The sequence below is a fragment of the Bidens hawaiensis genome, unplaced genomic scaffold, assembly GCF_021521415.1.
Source record: "Bidens hawaiensis isolate Kalapana, Puna unplaced genomic scaffold, B.hawaiensis_p1.1 tig00028464_1, whole genome shotgun sequence".
Lineage (NCBI taxonomy): Eukaryota > Viridiplantae > Streptophyta > Magnoliopsida > Asterales > Asteraceae > Bidens > Bidens hawaiensis.
Window position 1 is genome coordinate 65,285 of NW_027494645.1, and position 18,602 is coordinate 83,886.

The following is an 18,602-nucleotide window of genomic DNA, read 5'->3' on the forward strand; positions in this document are numbered from 1 at the left end:
ATATATAAACATAAAAAAGTTATGTCGGGTATATTGGATATATAATCAGGTAAATGAGTTAATGTTATCGAGTAATCGGGTTGGGTAATCGGGTGTATTACAAATCCTAAACCCGTCACAAACCCAGGAAAATTTTCAAAGTTAATCCCAAACCCGTCCCAACCCCTAATGGGTCGGGTATTACCCGTCCCAATTATGTCAAGTTTCGAGTTTTTCTATTAGGTTCGGGTTTCATTACCATCCCTAAATTGACATGGAAGAATTGGTGTTTTTATTTAATAATTTAAATACGTAATTAATTCTTTATTGGAAAATTGGATTTTAATAATCTCAACTATTGGGTATTGGCCAATAATAATCTCAACTAATAATCTAACTAGTAATAATCCTAACTTTCAATTTTGTTACCAACGGTAATCTCAAACTAACTTTGTTAACTTATGATGATGTGGGGGTGTGAGGTGTCTATGACTTGGATTTTTTTTTTAAATTTATTTGTATCTAAATTATGAGTTATGTGTTGTGAAAAGAAAATACCCTTCCTAACAATATACGAAAACTATTTATTAAAGAAAATATAATAATTAATATTATGTATGTAGGTAAATGAATAATAAACAAAGTCCACCACAACCACTGCACATCTTTCTTCTTTGCCCGTCGAACCACCAACAACCACCGCCAAACTTCATTTTACCACCCCTACCAAAACCTACAACCACCGCCACGGCGCCACTGTCTCCATTCAACGCCATAACCATTGCCACCGTTCGGCCACCGTCACCATCCCCGTTTCTGGCCATCTTTAATTTTCACGAGTTTCTCGTTTCCGGCGACCACAACCATCCCCGACAACCATCTGCAATTACCTCTCTCTCTCACCCCCATTTCTTTCCCTTTTTCAAACCCGGCTGGAAAAGATCCGCTTAAGGTTCCGGCTAGTCTCCTTTATCTCTCTCACCAGATATGAAATATAATCGTACAATTGATGTTTGTTTTAAACACGATGGAAGATAAAAAATCAATGTTTTTGCTCAGATGTAAAATCAAATGAAGAGGATGAATTGTGGGTAAGTACAACTTTCAGCTGGTTTTGTTGTATCAGAGGTGGTGGCCGACGATTTTTAGTTGTTGTTGTGGTCCGATCGAGTGAAGTAGGGAGTGTGAGAGACCGGAAGTTGTAGATGGTGGCGGGAGGAGATGATGGCTGAAGATGGTGGTGTTCGCCGGAAAAAATGGTGGCCGGATAATGGTGGGTCTGATTTGGTTGTGGACCTTGTTCAGGTGGGGGATGATGACGGGATAATGGTTTTTTTTTTATATATATTATATCCAAATAAATCCATCTAAACTAAAACAAATCCAAGTCATTGCCACATAATTGACACCTCACACGCCACATCATCATAAGTTAACATTATATTATTATGAGATTATTGTTGGTAACAAAGTTGAAAGTTGAGATTATCATTAGTCAAATTATTAGTTGGAATTATTATTAATAAATACCTAATAGTTAAGATTATTAAAATCCAATTTTCCTTCTTTATTTATTCACTACCATGATGGTTGGTTTGGAAATGAGGTTTAAAAATATATGATAAATAGGTTTTAACTATAATAAAAAAATCATATATAAAAATGTGTTTCTTTCATAAAAAGGATTTTTATTAACTAAAAATGGAAAGAACTCATCTACGAGAGAGGGGGACCCCATATCTTAAACTTGCACCTATATTTACAATATTTTCTTCAACCTATCTTACTAACGGGTTGTTTGGTTCATTCAGATCTGAATTAGTTAGATCTGAATGAACATCTGTTTCATTCCGCAACAAAAATAAGTCTGAATGATTCATACCTAATTTTAACCATTCAAATGTATTTCTGTTCGGAACCAAACAGTTTGAAGTCTGAATGAATCAGATGTTTACATCTGAATGGTTCCATTCAGATGTAAACAAAGAGTCCCTAAGGCAGATTAATTGACACTCCCACTGATCCTATGTGGCATCCTTCTCATTTGAGTGAGACTAGTGAACATCGCCTCTTCTTTCCTCATTCCGGTATTGACCTAAGGCCACTGATCATGGTTACGCGGGTCAGTGGCCAATCAAAAATTAAATTGTTCTTTGTTTTTTTATTTTTCAATTATTTATAATATTAAATAATGGAATGATGGAGAATGTGTAGGGCTATAAACGAACCGAACGAACACGAACAAGGTCTTGTTCGTGTTCGTTCGTTAAGGAAATAATGTGTTCACGAACGGTTCACGAATACTTACCGAATGAGATTTTATGTTCGTGTTCGTTCATTAAGGAAATGAATGTGTTCACGAACGGTTCACGAACACAAGCGAACACAAATAAAATCAACAGAGCTTAGAGATTGAGACCGACATATTCATCAATGTGAATAATGAAAGCCTGTAAACGAATCGAACAAACACAAACAAGGGCATATTCGTGTTCGTTCATTTAACTTAAACGAATAAGAACACTTAATAAAACAAATATTTATTTTCCTTTTCGTTTAAATAAAAAAAGAACATTTGTGTTCGTTTATATTCATTTATTTATAATATAATCTAAGGGAACATAACTGAACAAAGATAAACAAATATAAATGAATATAGATGAACAAATGTAAGTGAACACACCAAACATAAACAAACATAAATGAAAACACTTCAATGAACACAAATTAAAAAAATATAAAACCTCTAATTAGATGACTCCTCCAGATAATAATTAATTATTTTATATTAATACATAAACGAACATAAATAAACAAACATAAACGAACGTTCATGAACATAAATGAACCAACAGAACATGTGTTCATGTTCGTTCGTTTAATTAAACGAACACAATTTTTTTGTTCGTGTTCGTTCGTTTAATAAATAAACGAACTTCCCGCCGAACGGTTCACGAACAGTTCACCGAACGTTCGGTTCGTTTACAGGCCTAACAATGAGGGGATTGATCCATATGCTTAGCTGAAGAGTGAAGTTGAATAATGAAGGAAAAACTGTCGTGACGAATGAGGGGTAAAAACTCAAATGAGTCATACCCTTTAGCCTAATAAACAAATTCACAACGCCTGTTACATTTTTATTCTCTTAGTAATTTACGTTTTAACATGTTCTCACTCTAATTAATGTAAAGAAGAAATTAATTGACCTTTTTTCATTATTTACGGTTATTGCTAATTGAATAAAGATGACTGATACCGACTAAATTCGTGTTGAATAGCCGTTGCAACTCTTGGTTGTTACTAACGCCCGAGCTTTAGCTATCTTTTTATCTTAAATATGATAATTTTATGAATTTATTTTTAGGTTTAGTTAATGTACCGTAACGAACATAACCGATACTAACCGAATCTTCGTCGAATAAGCTCTGCAACACATGTGGTTTACCAACGTATAGGTTTTACCGATTTTTGTTGGTGATTTTTTTTTTCAACATGAACATTTAAGCGAGTCAAATTTAATTACATGTTATTTTTTAATTACAAGAAAAATTTAGAACGATTAGCAAAAATATATAAATGTTCTCTGTTTAAAAAAGTAAAAAAAAAAAACATTTTCGATTGAATGGATATAATAATGTATAAGAAATTGATTTAAAATTAGATAATAGATTAACCAAATCCAATGGAAAGTATTAATATGTTATATAACTACACAAAAATACACATACACATACACACATATATATATATATACTAGTTTTTATCCCCCGTATTACGGGGGTTGTTTTATATTATTTGTTCTAATATTTATTTATTTTTATAATTTATATTTTTTTATTGTATGAAAGTTAATAATATACTTATGGTTTGATAATAAATTGTTTCACAAATAAATGAGATGTTATAACCCGGTTTAAAAGCTATATGGTTTTGATGAGACCCAAGACCCGTTTATTTTTTTACTATGAAATTGGTTTTTAATTGTAAATAATATTTATGAAAGTTAATAATATACTTATGGTTTGATGAGACCCAAGGCCCGTTTATTTTTTTTACTATCAAATTGGTTTTTTAACTTAAATAATATATATCTTTTTTAAAATAAATAAGATATTATTTTTATTATATCCTATTTTATAGGATTTTTACATAAATAATTTGGTGAAAATAATTTTTAATTTAATGAGATGTTATAACCCGTTTAAGAAATATATGGGTTTGGTAAGACCCATACCCATGAATTCGGGTCAAATGCATGAGAAGCCTCCATTTAAAAATCAAGCAAATCTGGTGACTCCAAAAAAAGGGGGAGCGACCACATCGCGACACGTAGGATTTTTATGTCTTCGTTTATATATATTATAGATATATATGGGTTATCCTAAAAATAAGTAGTTTCCTAGGAATACTAGGAGTAAATCATAGCCATTGTATTATGTTAATCAATGGTTGAGATTTAAAATTACTAATAACCGACATAGTTTCCTAGAACTACTCTTTCATCATTATAACCGACATAGTTTTCTAGAATTGTTCTTTCATCATAACTTGTAATTACAAATGTCAAAAATTTGTTGGTTTTTACCAATACTAGGAAACTCCTTATTCTTATTTGAACCATTTTCTATAATATTTATATTATTGCAAGAAATGAATATGGACCACTAGTTTTGTTTTAAGGTTTAAATGCTTAAAACTAAATAAAGAAAGTATTAATCATTCTCTTTTCTTCAATTAATATAACTAATAAACCATAATACTTATCTACTTAATTAATATAACTAATTAAATTATTATAATTGGAAAATATTAAGAAGTCATTTATTTTTATAACTTATATTTTGTGTCTTGAATTTTTATCCTACACAAGTATAAGTTATTCATACATTAAAATTTATTTCTATCCAAAACTAATTTCTTCCAACTCAATATATTAATATCCATCAAAACATACTTACATTATAATAAATAATACCAAAAAACTATTTTACATGTGTTTGCATTAAAAATAAACAAAAAAACATACAATCTACACAAAAATGTATAATCTACACTTGTTCTAAGAATAAGACAACATATAACCTACACACGAAAAAATATAACCTACACACAAAATTTATCATCAATGAAATACACACGCACACGAAAACATATAACCTACACACGAAAAACATATAACCTACACACGAAAATTTTATCTTTCACAAATACAATTTATTCATACATTAATTTCTTTTTATTCAAAACCAATTTCTTCAAACTCGACATATCAATATCCATCAACACGTAGTTACATTGTGATGAATAATACAAAAAACTATCTAACACATGTTTGCATTAAATGTCAATAAAAAATATACAATCTACACAAAAACATATAACTTACACTTGTTCTAAGAATAAAAAAACATATAACTTACATACGAAAACATATAACATACGCATGTGTAGGATATGTGTATCTTTGTGTAGTTTATATAATTGTTGATGTCGAATTACATATGTAAGTTGTATACTTTTTGTATGTTGTACGTTTTTATCTCTCAAAACAAGTGTAGGTTATATACTTTGTGTAGGTTGTATATTTATTGTTTACATTTAATGGACACATTTGTATGATATTTTTTATTATTATTTATGACAATAATTTTTATAGGCATACCAATTGAAAAAATATGTATATTATGTTTTGATATTTAGTGTTATAAAACATGCTAATAAATTGAGTGGAAATTATTTTTTTAATATAAAGAATAGTATAATATGAATCAATTGTATTTATGTTGAATAAAATGAAGAATGTGTAAATAAAAAATAAAACTAAAGTAGTGTTTTTATCTTTTTAATTATTATAGCTAAATTAGTTAGATATATTAATTAGAGAGAGATTTATTATGGTTATATTAGTTGAAGAGAGAGTGTGCATTTATTGTTGCATTTACATCTTTTTTATTTATTTTAAATATTTAAAACCTAAAATAAAACTAGTGGTTCATATTCATTTATCTCATTTCTTGCAATAATTTGATTTCTTTCTTGAACTTAAACACACACATATATATATATATATATGTATATATATATATATATATGTATATATATATATATAGGGGTGAGTTATAATAAAAAGAAATAGTTTTCTATGAAGAGTAAGAATAAATCTAGGCCCTTAGATCTAGGATCTAGTGGTTGAGATTTATAGTTTTCAAAATAACAAATAGTTTTCTAAGATCAAGGATTTAGGCAACATAGTTTCCTAACTCTAAATTTTATGCACTTCTTACTCTTCTTACAAAACTATGTATTTTAACCCTTTTCTCTCTCTCTCTCTATATATATATATGAGAGAGAGAAAAAATAAAATACGAAAAAAAAATCAAAAGAAAAGATTTAGAACGAGTTTAAAAAATATGAAAAGATTGATTGATCAAAAATAAGAAAAATAAGTTATTGGATTTATTAGATAAAATTGTATAAGAAATATGAAATAAAAATAAATAAGAGATTAATTATTAGAAAAACTAGCTTTAAAAGTAAAAGGTGAATAAAAATAAATGAATAACACCAAAATAGTAAATATTTTTTTAAACAACACATGAATAGTAAATAGTTTTTATTAACACTAAAATGGTAAATATTTTTTCTTTTATCACTAGTTTGGAAAAAAAAATTCCGCCTTTATTAGTAACCATAACTTATATTAATTTACACAAAGTTAAAGAAGTTATTCGTGTCACTTTCATTGAATTTGGATGTCAAACTTTCAAAGTCTTTATGGATTGTACTATGACAAAAAGTAACTTTAGAGGCGTTTGAGATTTCTTATGAAAATTTCTTATAACTTTTCAATAATTACGTTAATAAGTTATAAAAGTGTAACTTATTAACTTTTCTTTCTCATAGCAATCCCATACACCTTATTAAGTTTCAAAAAGTTAATTAATTCTAAGTTGATGAAAATAAACAATACCAAACACCCCTTAATCCAAAACAACTTTTACTCACAAATTAATTTTAGGTTTCAAGGTTTAATTTGAAAGTAGTTCCAAGTATGGAAACTCCGAAAATTTATAGAATGCAGCCCTTCTAAAAATCTAGATGCTATTTTATATGATTTCTTAACATAGTTTTGATAATTCCATCCTATCTTAAGAAATATGTAATTCACCAAATTGTATTGATACACCTTATGCTACATAACTAGGTCTGTAAACGAATCAAATAAACACAAACAAAAGCATGTTCATGTTCGTTCATTTAATTTTAAACGAACACCAACACTTAATCGAACAAATCTTTGTGTTCGCGTTCGTTTATTTAAAAACGGAACATGTTCGATTAGTTTATATCTAAACGAAGTATTCACGAACATAAACGAACATAAGAACAAAGATAAACGAACATATATGAACAAATTAAAATGAACACAAACATTCATAAACGAACACACTTAAATTAACATAAATGAACAAATATAAAACCTTTAGGTGCATTCATATTCAATCCATCTAATTTTGTGAGAGAATTTTTATAATGTAAGGAGTGGTTTAGGGTGTTGTGAGTAGATGGAAGAGAAAATGCAATGATTTTTTTTTTTTTTGTAAATTTGAAAAGATACTGTTCACCATAAACAATTTTTTAATATTTTTTTAAAGTGGTTGTGAGTGAAGGAATTAAAAAAATGTAATGATGAATGTATAAGAAAATATTATTTAATTGAAATAGAGAGAGAGAGAGAGTGAGTGAGAGAGAGAGAGAATATAGTAATCTTAGTGAAATTTTGAATTTAAAGATAGGGAATAGGCTGTGAATGCTTTAAGTAGATGACTTATTCAAATAATATTTAATTTTTCAATTTATACATAAATGAACATAAATAATTGAACATAAGCACACATAAATAAACTAACATAAATGAACGTTCATGAACATAAATGAATGAACGAGACATGTGTTCATATTAGTTCGTTTACTAAAGAAACTGTAACATCCTACAAACTTTCGTGCCATTTTTGACAAATTTAGAAGTTGAGGGACCATTTTGTCATTTTACCAAACTTGAAGTACATGGTCCAATATGTATTTATGCAAAAGTTAAATGAGATGGACCGTCTCATTGTTAGACGGTTCGTATCAAACGGAATCCAGACCCAAAGGTTTTCTGGTTGAGATAGGGCATCTCACTAGCCTACATTCTAAGACGGGGCGAGTTGCGAGACGGACCGTCTCATGATTATACGATCTGTCTAATAGCATATATCAGCAAGAGGTGTCAAAACCCGACCCTAAATGTCATATACCCATTCCTGACTCATCTCAACGTGTTGGCCTATAAAAGCTCACCCTTGCCCAACCATTTCATGCACACCATCTCATTTTAACATACCACATTCAAAGATCAAGCTAGTATAGTGTTCTTAAGTGTTAAGCAAGTTCAAGCAAGACCAAGAGGTTCTGACAAAGTAGGAAATTTTGAACATGTGTTCCAGAGGTGTTAAAAGTTACCTTAATCATCCCTAGGTTCTGTTCTAGCTTGGAAATAAGGTAGGCATATTTAAGCACTCGTTTATGTTCGTTTATTTAGCTTAAGCAAGAATCCAGGCTATAATCGATCAAACCTCTGTTAAAATTATTTCCAAATAGAGTCTACATGTTTTCATTCTTATACAAGTTCATACAATAGTTAAATAATCATAACAAAGTGTTAAAATGGTCTTTAGCCTTAACTGGCTAAATAGTAAGATTAGACGGACCGCCTAATCATTATACGGTTCATCGCATTTTAAACTTAATTACGGATCAAAATAACTTGTGACAGCCTGTCGCATATATATGGACCGTCTCAAAAGTATACGGTCCGTCTCAAATCAATTTCAATCAATAATGTCAAACATGATGATACGGTCCGTCACATAATAGAATTTAATATTTTATTTAGAACTGAGTTTTAAACCTATAAAACGAACCAGTCTTTATAACGAGGTTTGAAACGATGAAACCAGGCTAGTATGGCGATGCGTGGTGGGTGTAGTATGAAAAAAGGTGTTAATTTTTTCAAAGATTTGTTCACACAATGTCAAGTTTTAAAATTATAAAAGTGATTATTATCTTAACTAAACCACACACAAATAGGCAAATGCATCTATCGTATTTGTAGTAAAGTATATGTAAGAACCAATTATCGATCCACGTACACACTTATAGAGTTTTACTACTAAATTGTTGTATTTATTTAACCGGAAGTGAAAATCAATTTGGTTTTGGTTTTGGTTTTAGTAAATGAGTTTTAAGAAATGTAAATTAAAAGACAATGTTTTTGGGTTTTTATATTTAAGATTGAAAGAAGATCAAATATAAAAGTGTATCATCTTGGTTAACACTCCTCTTAACTTGGTTTAATAGTTGATTAGTAAACATGTGATTTTGAGCTTGCTATGGTGATTAAATGTAAGAATAACATCGTTAGTCATGTTGTTCAATGATAATTAAAAAAGAGATAACTCTTGACCCATTTTACTAAACATCATTTTATTTAAGCAAGTGGTTTTTGATAAAGATAAGGTTAATTCACTTTAAGATGAGACAATCCCTTAAATTACTAAGTGAAGTGTCCTTGATACTTTAAAAAATAATAACCTTTGTATTATACATAATATACTAATTAAGATTAGTTGAGTCTTAAAGGCTGCCCGAGTCCTTTAGGCACAGCCATGTCGCCATTTTTGTCATGCTGCATTAATTGTCTATGTCAGATCGTACAAATCAAGGATAACACGACCGTGTTAAGAAATGCACGACCGTGTTGAGTTCCAAAACAGTCCAAAATTCTCCTGTTTTTTCCTTTTCTCATATACCGAAGGCATGGCTGTGTTTTGGGAATGCATGACCGTGTTTTGCTTCGGAACCTTCTATTTTTTCTTTTCTTGCTCTTGATAACATGAGGTGTGTCTTGGTTAACATGGCCATGTCATGATTTTCTGATTTTTATCTTTGCTTCGTATGCTCTTGCATGGCCATGTATTGATTCACCATGGAGTGTGTTGAGTCAGTTTTCACTGTTTCTCTTCGTTTTCTTAAAAATTCAGCTTGTTTTATTCATTATGATTGTTGATATAATGAAATATATATATATATATATATATATATATATATATATATATATTTTCCTTGTATATTTTATTTAATATTTAACTAGTTTTTGTTCGTTTTAGTTAAGATTTGTGTATTACTAACATTATTGTGTTTTATAAGTTCCGGTAGTGGTCAAAAAGAGCGAAAAACGAGTCAAAATAGCCAAAACAAGAAGTCGAAACGCGTCAGGAAAGGCACCGGAAGAAGAACCGGCTGGACCAGGCCGGTCAGACCGGCTTCCTATCATAGTACGCCACGCCGCCTCGCGACCAGGAGGCCAGACCTGGTCGCGCGACGCCTAGAGGATGAAATTCCAGCAAGATACCTGTTTTTGTTCATCTTTGGGCCTTGTTTCAGTGTATAAACATCCTCAACCTTAACCTGAACAATACCCGACGGCCACCTGACGAATTTAGAGTTTACTTGAGCTATCATTCGACATTCTTGGCGGTCTTGAAGGCAAGAGAGCATCCTGTGAAGAGTTAGACATTCAAGAGTGAAGATTACGGGTTTTATCGCATTTGATTTTACGTTCTTCATTATTTCACCATGTTTTCTTATTTTATTACTTTGTTTGATTTTGATTACATGATGCTAGGCTAAACTTATTAAACTACCTAGGTCATGATGAACATTTGTTTGGTTGAATTTTGATTGAGACTATTTTCGTTATGGATTTTATGCTTCAAGTGAATTTTTGAGTTTGATTAAATTGATGCATATGATTACTTGGTTTTATTTGCTTAGTTTATTGTTTCACATTATCCTTGTTTATTGTTAGACAAGATAGGGTTTTGTTAGGTCATTTACTATGTGTACTTAACTAGTTTGTGATTGAATTCGAATAAGATCATAGAAACAATAAAACTAATTAAATAAATAAAAGTGAGCCGCTAGCTTAGAAACCTGTAAGGTGATAGGTATTGATAGATCTTTGTTGATTAGGATTACTAGATTTAGTTATTCGTAAGGAGTTCGTCTAGGTTTGAATTGTCAACTTAGTCTATTAAGTAAATTGAGTTTACTTAGCTATCTTTGACTTCCGCGCTGTAAGGTAGGATTTCACTATAAAGATACTTAAACATAAATAATTAAATAACTGTAAAGGAGTTTAATACATAAAACTGGGGTGTCTTAAAACTCGTTAGAAACTCATAGGTATCTTCTTGAGAAGGGTCAGGGGTCATTTTTGGGGTTTCTTTCAAAGGTTTCTCTTACGATCTCAGTTCCATAACTTAATTTTCCTAGTTAATTGATAGACATAACTTAGGGGATTTTAGCCTAGGTAGTTATTTTATCATCTGAATTAATCCAATGTAATTTACTTGTTAATAAATCTTATAATTAAATTAGGGTTTTTAATTAGTTTTTTAATTAAATATTAATTAAGGCTATAAGTAATCATTAAGTCTTATTATTTAATTAATTAGGGTTAAGTGTTAGTTTAACATTAATTAGTTTAATAAATCCCCTTTAATAATAATATTTAAATAGTCGTGTCAGTTAGTCGAGTCTAATTAGCCAGTTACGTAATTTAAAAAGTCTCGTGGGTTCGATATCTGGACTTACTTAGCTATACTAGAGTCGACCGATACACTTGTCGGTTAGTAGTTTAAGAGTTTAGAGTATTACTTAGTGTCTGGATTAGCATATTTTAGTTAATAAATTGTTTGACTACTTTAGCACATCAAGTTTTTGACGCCATTGTCATGGATTCTTGGCCATTGCGTTACTAGGTTTTATTATACTTACTTGCTACATACGTGCTATTTGTTTTATTTTCGTTTAAGATATAGAAGTCTAATTTAATTTTAGTTTATTTTTGTTTTGGTTTTATAGTTTTAGTCTAATTACTTGGTCTGTTGCGTTTTTCAGGTATATGCCACATCTTCGTTCACAAGGACCATGATGGTCGGGTATTTTGTATATATACTAGTGTATTAATTATGTAGTTTTGTTGAGTATATTGTTAGAACTTTGTTACTTCATATGTGCTTTTTTATTTCAGGTCATTGATCGTTAAAAATGCTAAATTTGAGACTAGTACGAACATGGAATGATATCTCGGGATTACCGGAGCATGATTTGAAGTCTTAGGAAGTGCTAAAAGGATTTGGGAAGAGTATGAATTAGAAATCATAAGCCTATCTAAAACTGAATAAGATGGGTTGACAAAATGCGACTAAGAAGTAAAACGAGCATATTATGGGCTAGAAAATGAGTTACGGGCTAGAAAAAAAAGAAGTTGAAAACGGGGTCGTTTAGGCGGGGATAACGAGTCAAGGGGACGAGTATACACATGTTTCATATCGGCAACCCATAATTCCAAACATATTGTGAGATAGTCCCTATACTTAATACACATATTATATAATATATATAAAGCATATCTTATCATTTATTGCGGGAAACCAGTATGTTTTACAGAATTAGAACTTGCTTGTCATATGCTTATCGAGATCTTAATACCACCATTTGTATGGATATTAGGAATTTAGAAAACCCGTAAATATAATTTCCCCCCACTAAATAAAATTCCTTACCCAACATTATTCCCCTAGGAGCAAGTTTGGACCTCATTCTATTTGCTAAACCGAACATTACACACCATTTCAGCCTTGGACTTTATTTTATTTTTCTGTGTGATGAAATCCAGTTCGTTATCAAGTTGTATATAGCAGAGTGTTGTAAATATGTGATCGTCAGAGTTGTATATTTTTATTTCAGTGTATTGTTTATCAGTTACGCAAAAAAATGGAAAATTCAGCAAAAATCCAAAAAGAAATATGTTTATATTCAGTTATGTAATTAGCAGTTTGTTTGTTTTTGATTAGTTGTGTATGTATTTGTTAAACCGGGTTTCATCCACCTTAGTCACTAAATATGCTTAATCCACACCCAAACCTAAGCCTCAACAAAACCTTAGTCGGAGTCGTTATGCAACCGGTGGGTAATGGATGGAGATAAGACTGACCTGTAAGCATATTTAGTTGTGACTCATATTTGGTATTTGAGGGCAGAGACATATACTAGCACATCTTTTGTTAGTCCAGATATTAAACCGAGGTATGCACATGTATGCCTTCATCAGAAACAAAGTACACTCGTCTGGGCGGCTCTATTATTTTTATAGCATTAATATTTATATTTGTGAGTTGTCAATCTAGAAAGTGTCAGCCTGAGAAACTGGGTATGACCTTAAACCTTACTAGTATTAATGGTGATAAGTGACATACATGTGATGGAGGTTGATGTTTACTTTAGAGTTTGTTTGAGGGCTAGCAAAAGATAAGTGTGGGGATGTGATGGTCGGGTAATTTGTATATATACTAGTGTATTAATTATGTAGTTTTGTTGAGTATATTGTTAGAAGTTTGGTACTTCATACGTGCTTTTGTATTTCAGGTCATTGATCGTTAAAGATGCTAAATTTGAGACTAGTACGAGCATGGAATGATATCTCGGGAAGACTGGAGCATGATTTGAAGTCTTAGGAAGTGTTAAAAGGATCTGGGAAGAGTATGAATGAGAAATCATAAGCCAATGCTGAAACTGAACAAGATGGGTTGACAAAACGCGACCAAGAAGTAAAACAAGCATATCCTGGGCTAGAAAATGAGTTACTGGACCCATAATATATGAATTTTGGGTTTCTCGACGAGAGGAATCCAAATATGAGGTTTTTTTAGGTCTTGAACGTGATAAGATGGGCATATAGCCATCGCGTATCGCGATGGACATAAAAAACGGGAAAAATCGTTTTTAGACCTATATATTCTATTTTACGAACCCTAATAAGTGAGGACGACTTACAACAGCTGTTAGGCAATTTTGGGTGAATTCCAGGGCTACCAATTATCTCTTTATCAATCCTAACGGCCTTCCTCATCATAATTGAAGACCTATCAATGACGATGCTTGACTAGTCTTCTCGAATCATACCCTGGATGTAGAGTATTGTATTTCACAGTTTTTCTCATGTCTTAAGAACGCATTATTTGTAACTGTTTATGATTAATCTATGAGTATTGATGTTTGATAATACTGTGCACTCAGTCGGTTTAGATTATTTCGATCAGAACGATTATTTTTCCAGCTGCTATGATAATTGCTTATAGGGTTGTTTTGACTAGTTTGTATATGATGAAGCATACAATTACCCTTAGTTGAGTCACACTGGTAGGGACTGTTTGATAACCAGTGCCGTGTGTTAGCGATTGTTGATGCCTAAGGTTTGCCTAGTTAGTCAATCTTATTTGATCTTTGACAATTAATCTGTTAAGTGAACTTGAGATTACTGTATATGTGCTTACTTGAAACCCGGGTGTGGTTTGTCTTTGTTAATTGTTGAAAGTTATTATTTTCTTAATTAATATTAAAACCAACTTATTTTCTTGTGTGATAAGCACTATAATCTGCTACTTCATAATCGTATAAAATCTGTTACACGTTACATTGACCACATACTCCTCGTGGTTCGACACCCTACTTACCCTAGCTTGAATAGGTGATTAGGAACTTGTTTTAATTGTTTTTGGCTAGGTAGAGATAGTCTAGCATCAAAATGGCGCCGTTGTCGGGGAGTTAGTGCGCTTAGTGTTTTCATGTTATTTGATTTCTTTGTTTATTTTAGTTTAGTATAGTAATTTTTGATTTTATTTTTGGTTTTTATTTTATTTTTCCATTACGCGGGATGTGTTGTTTGTGCAGGTTACAAGCTTTACACACCCACCACTAGGGCAGACAGTCACCGCTTATGGGTCAAAACCAAAACCCATCCCGAAAACCGAGCACGCAATTGTCACGATGAGCAATTATGGTGAGTTTTTCTATTGTGAAGGCCCGTATCACTATCGGGATTGTCCGGTAGTTGCACAAAACCGGCAAGAGCGTTTCCATGGGCGAAGATATATGACGACATGCTATGAAGATAAAGAGATTTCATCATATTATTCACACTCTGAACAACACACATCATCAAATTATGATGACGATTATCAATAAAAAATGGATGGCCAATATGATCAAGAGCCGTATTATGCCAACTGCGAACCGAAGATGCCCTATTCCTCAAGTTCCTAAGACACGGTGGAATCCAAACTTGACAAATTGATAAATATTATGGTTGAGCATCACAAGGAAGCAGGGCAACGAATTAAATCTCTTGAGGCTAAGTGGACTAATCAAAATAATGAAGAGATTATACACATTTAACCAGACTGGGATGAGGATGATTATGAATATCCTTATGAAGAAGATGATTATGAATATTCTCATGGTGAAGGTGAGTATGAATATCCTCAGTCGTTTGATGAAGAACAACAAAATATTCTGCACTCTAAGCTCGATACCATCATGAACGTGTTAATGGAACAAAAGAAAAATATGATGGAAAAAGAAAAGAAATATAAGCTAAGACATGAAAGAATAGTGGCCTCGCTCAATCTGAATATTGAGGACAAATCTGAAATCAAACGAGACCAAGAGGAGTTGTCTAGTGGTACTGTGTCTGATGGTGATGAAGAGAATGAGGTTTTTGATCTTTCAGAGCAAGAAAGTGAAAGTGTGATTCAATTAGAAGATTCAACTCTTTCAGAGTATGAAGAGCCCAAGGTAGCCCATGTGAATCCTATGCCTTCCCCAGTACTTATTATTCCAAACAACAAGTGTGGGGATGAAGGTTTGGTAAAGAATGACAAGGTAAGCTTGCATGATATTGGGAAAATAGTTAAGAAGCGGCCTCACAATAATCATTCAAGTAGCATGCCAATCACTGTAAAGCGGTTATGGACTTGGCATGTAAGCTACCGAGCGTATATTGGAAACTCGGTGGGTAAGTGTGCACTTCGACCACCGTGAGGAATTCAGGTATTATCGAGCTGTAGACATCAATTCAGCGTTTACCGAGAGGCAACCCGGGGTTTGTAAGTATCTTTCCATTTTTTTTATTTTAGTTATTATCGGTTGTATTTGATTTATTGTATATTTTATTTTATTTGGAACTTTGTGGGTGTGGTTCTCTATAAACCCTCACGAGATCTCACTCGTCCACCCAGGCTACCGGTAGGTTTAAAGGGCTTGTTTCATACAGTGAGTTAGGTCTTTTGACATTTTTAATTAGTTTAACAAAATTTATTATGAAATTAATTAATTTGGCTCGGTAATTATTTTGATAAAAATAATAAAAAAATCATTTTTACATAACTCTTAAAAGACCTATGTCTTACACTTGTGAGAAGCTTGCTTCTACACATCTCGAGACTTTGCAGATTTGGTTGTTCAGTTGGTATTTGGATGAGACGAGTGTGCACGAGTGTTTACGATCCACAGTTTTGCATTACATGATCATCTATATCAGGTGATTTCAGTTTCATAATCTATTTTGTTATTTTTAATTTTGAGTGTTAGAAGTGTAATTGTATAATTGCTAGTAGAACCATCACATTAGAGCCCTGAGTTTTCAATTATTAAACTGTCAATTTCAACCCCGTCCCTCAAATGTTCATTAATTGTTTTAATATTTTAACATTGAGGACAATGTAAACCTCAAGTGTGGGGATGAGGGAAATTTGAAAACTTTATCCCGATAGTACCTCGAAGAGTGTTCAGAAACCAAAGTTATTAACTATTAATTATTGTTATTAAGGCCAAGTTATAGGTTTCTGGTCATGGTTGGTATTTTAGCTTCTCGATAGTTTTACTCACAAATGTTTTAAAAAATAGAAGTTGAAAATGGGGTCGTTTAGGCGGCGATAATGTCACACCCTCAAAATACACTAACGGAGTTTTACCGTCAGAGGGTGTGAACTAACAGGTTCGGAATCATTAGTTACAATCAAACCATAAATAAAGTTTTCAAAACACGAAAACATTTAAGTGTAAATAAATGCGGAAGCGTAAAACCATAAGCCAAGCGTTGCGTCACGCAGGACGACTTAAAACCCAATAACAATAGTTTAAAACAAGTTTGCATAAACAGTAACGTTCAAATTAATGCATGATCCTATACCGCGCGCCCGCCTCGGCTACTTGAGAATAACATACTAAAAGTGTCAACACGAGGTTGGTGAGTTCACAAGTTTATATAACGTTTTGCGTTTAGCGTTTTGCGTTACCAGATAGTGTAAAATCAATTATATATCTATAGGTAGCTAGCCTATAAAACAAGTATTACTAAGTGTTCGACACTAAAGCTGACTATTTATCATGTGCCTTGCCACCAGGTCTATCCCGACCATGGTAATGTGTTTAGCCAAGATTACACCCACTCGACCTCCAGTCGAGCTTAGCGTTGGGTGGGGTTTGTCAAACCCAGTAGTACTACTCAACAATGACTCGCTATTTTCCAATACTAAACGGTTCGAAGTGTGAAGGACTTCAATTATTTCGTTTGCCACTTAGCCTTTACAAGTGATATATAATTTCATAACAAAATCTAAAAGCGTTTCGGAGTATGTTATCTCCCCCAAGTGAAAAGCGTTTAAAAAGTTTAAAAAGGGAAAGTGAAACTCACTGTTTGTGAAAAATTCCAAAAACAAGTCACCCAAGTGATGCGCGTCATAGAAAAACTCTCGCTAGCGTTCTAAAACAACAAGGAGATTTTCTAAGTGTCGGAACTATTATCGAGTCTCTAGACTCGGCACATAATACCTATGCACAAGATACGTTTCATGTTTCATTTGTGAATCGTGTGTGTCTCAACAAGCACATTAGTGATACGTTACGTGTGTGAACAACTATTTACGTGTCAAGTGTTAATGATGTACATTACTAGCAATTATTCCCCGCAAGGGCAATTTGGTCAAAACATAACAATTATCTAGCAATTAGCACGTTTCATGTATTTTCACAAAGTTTAGCAGCTAGTTTCATCAAGACAGAATTCTACTTGAAAGATTATTCTATTCAACAGATCATAGCATCTCAATTAATTTACCAAAAATCGTCACAAAAGCATACATGAGTTAGGTTTCCAGAACATATTTTATTGTATTTTTATTCTACATAATTTACTCATAATGATCAAAACATTACAACAAACTCACAGCAGTCAAATTTATGCGCAACAGAATGTTATTTGTTATCCCCATTAAATGAAAAATCCAATTAATGCAAGACCAATTGGGTTAGGTTCTTAACTCAACAAGTTAACTTCCAGAAGTGGAACCAACCCATTTGGTCTTGTATTTCATGAGATATGCTAATTACAAAACAACTTAATAGCAGGTCTCACAACTCAGATTTGCACTTCAGTTTTGTAAAATCATAAAGATTAACTTTTACTCGTCCAAAAATTACAAAATTAGACTTTATAGAAACTAGACTCATTATAGTACCCTGTAGTATTAACAACCTCAGCCAATTTCCATATTAACAATTAGTTATAGTTGTCTAAACATAACATACAATCTGTCCAGTACCAGTTTTGACCTTTAATCATATTTAAATAGTTTGAGTAAACAAAACACCTCCAAATTAGGCATGGTTGGACT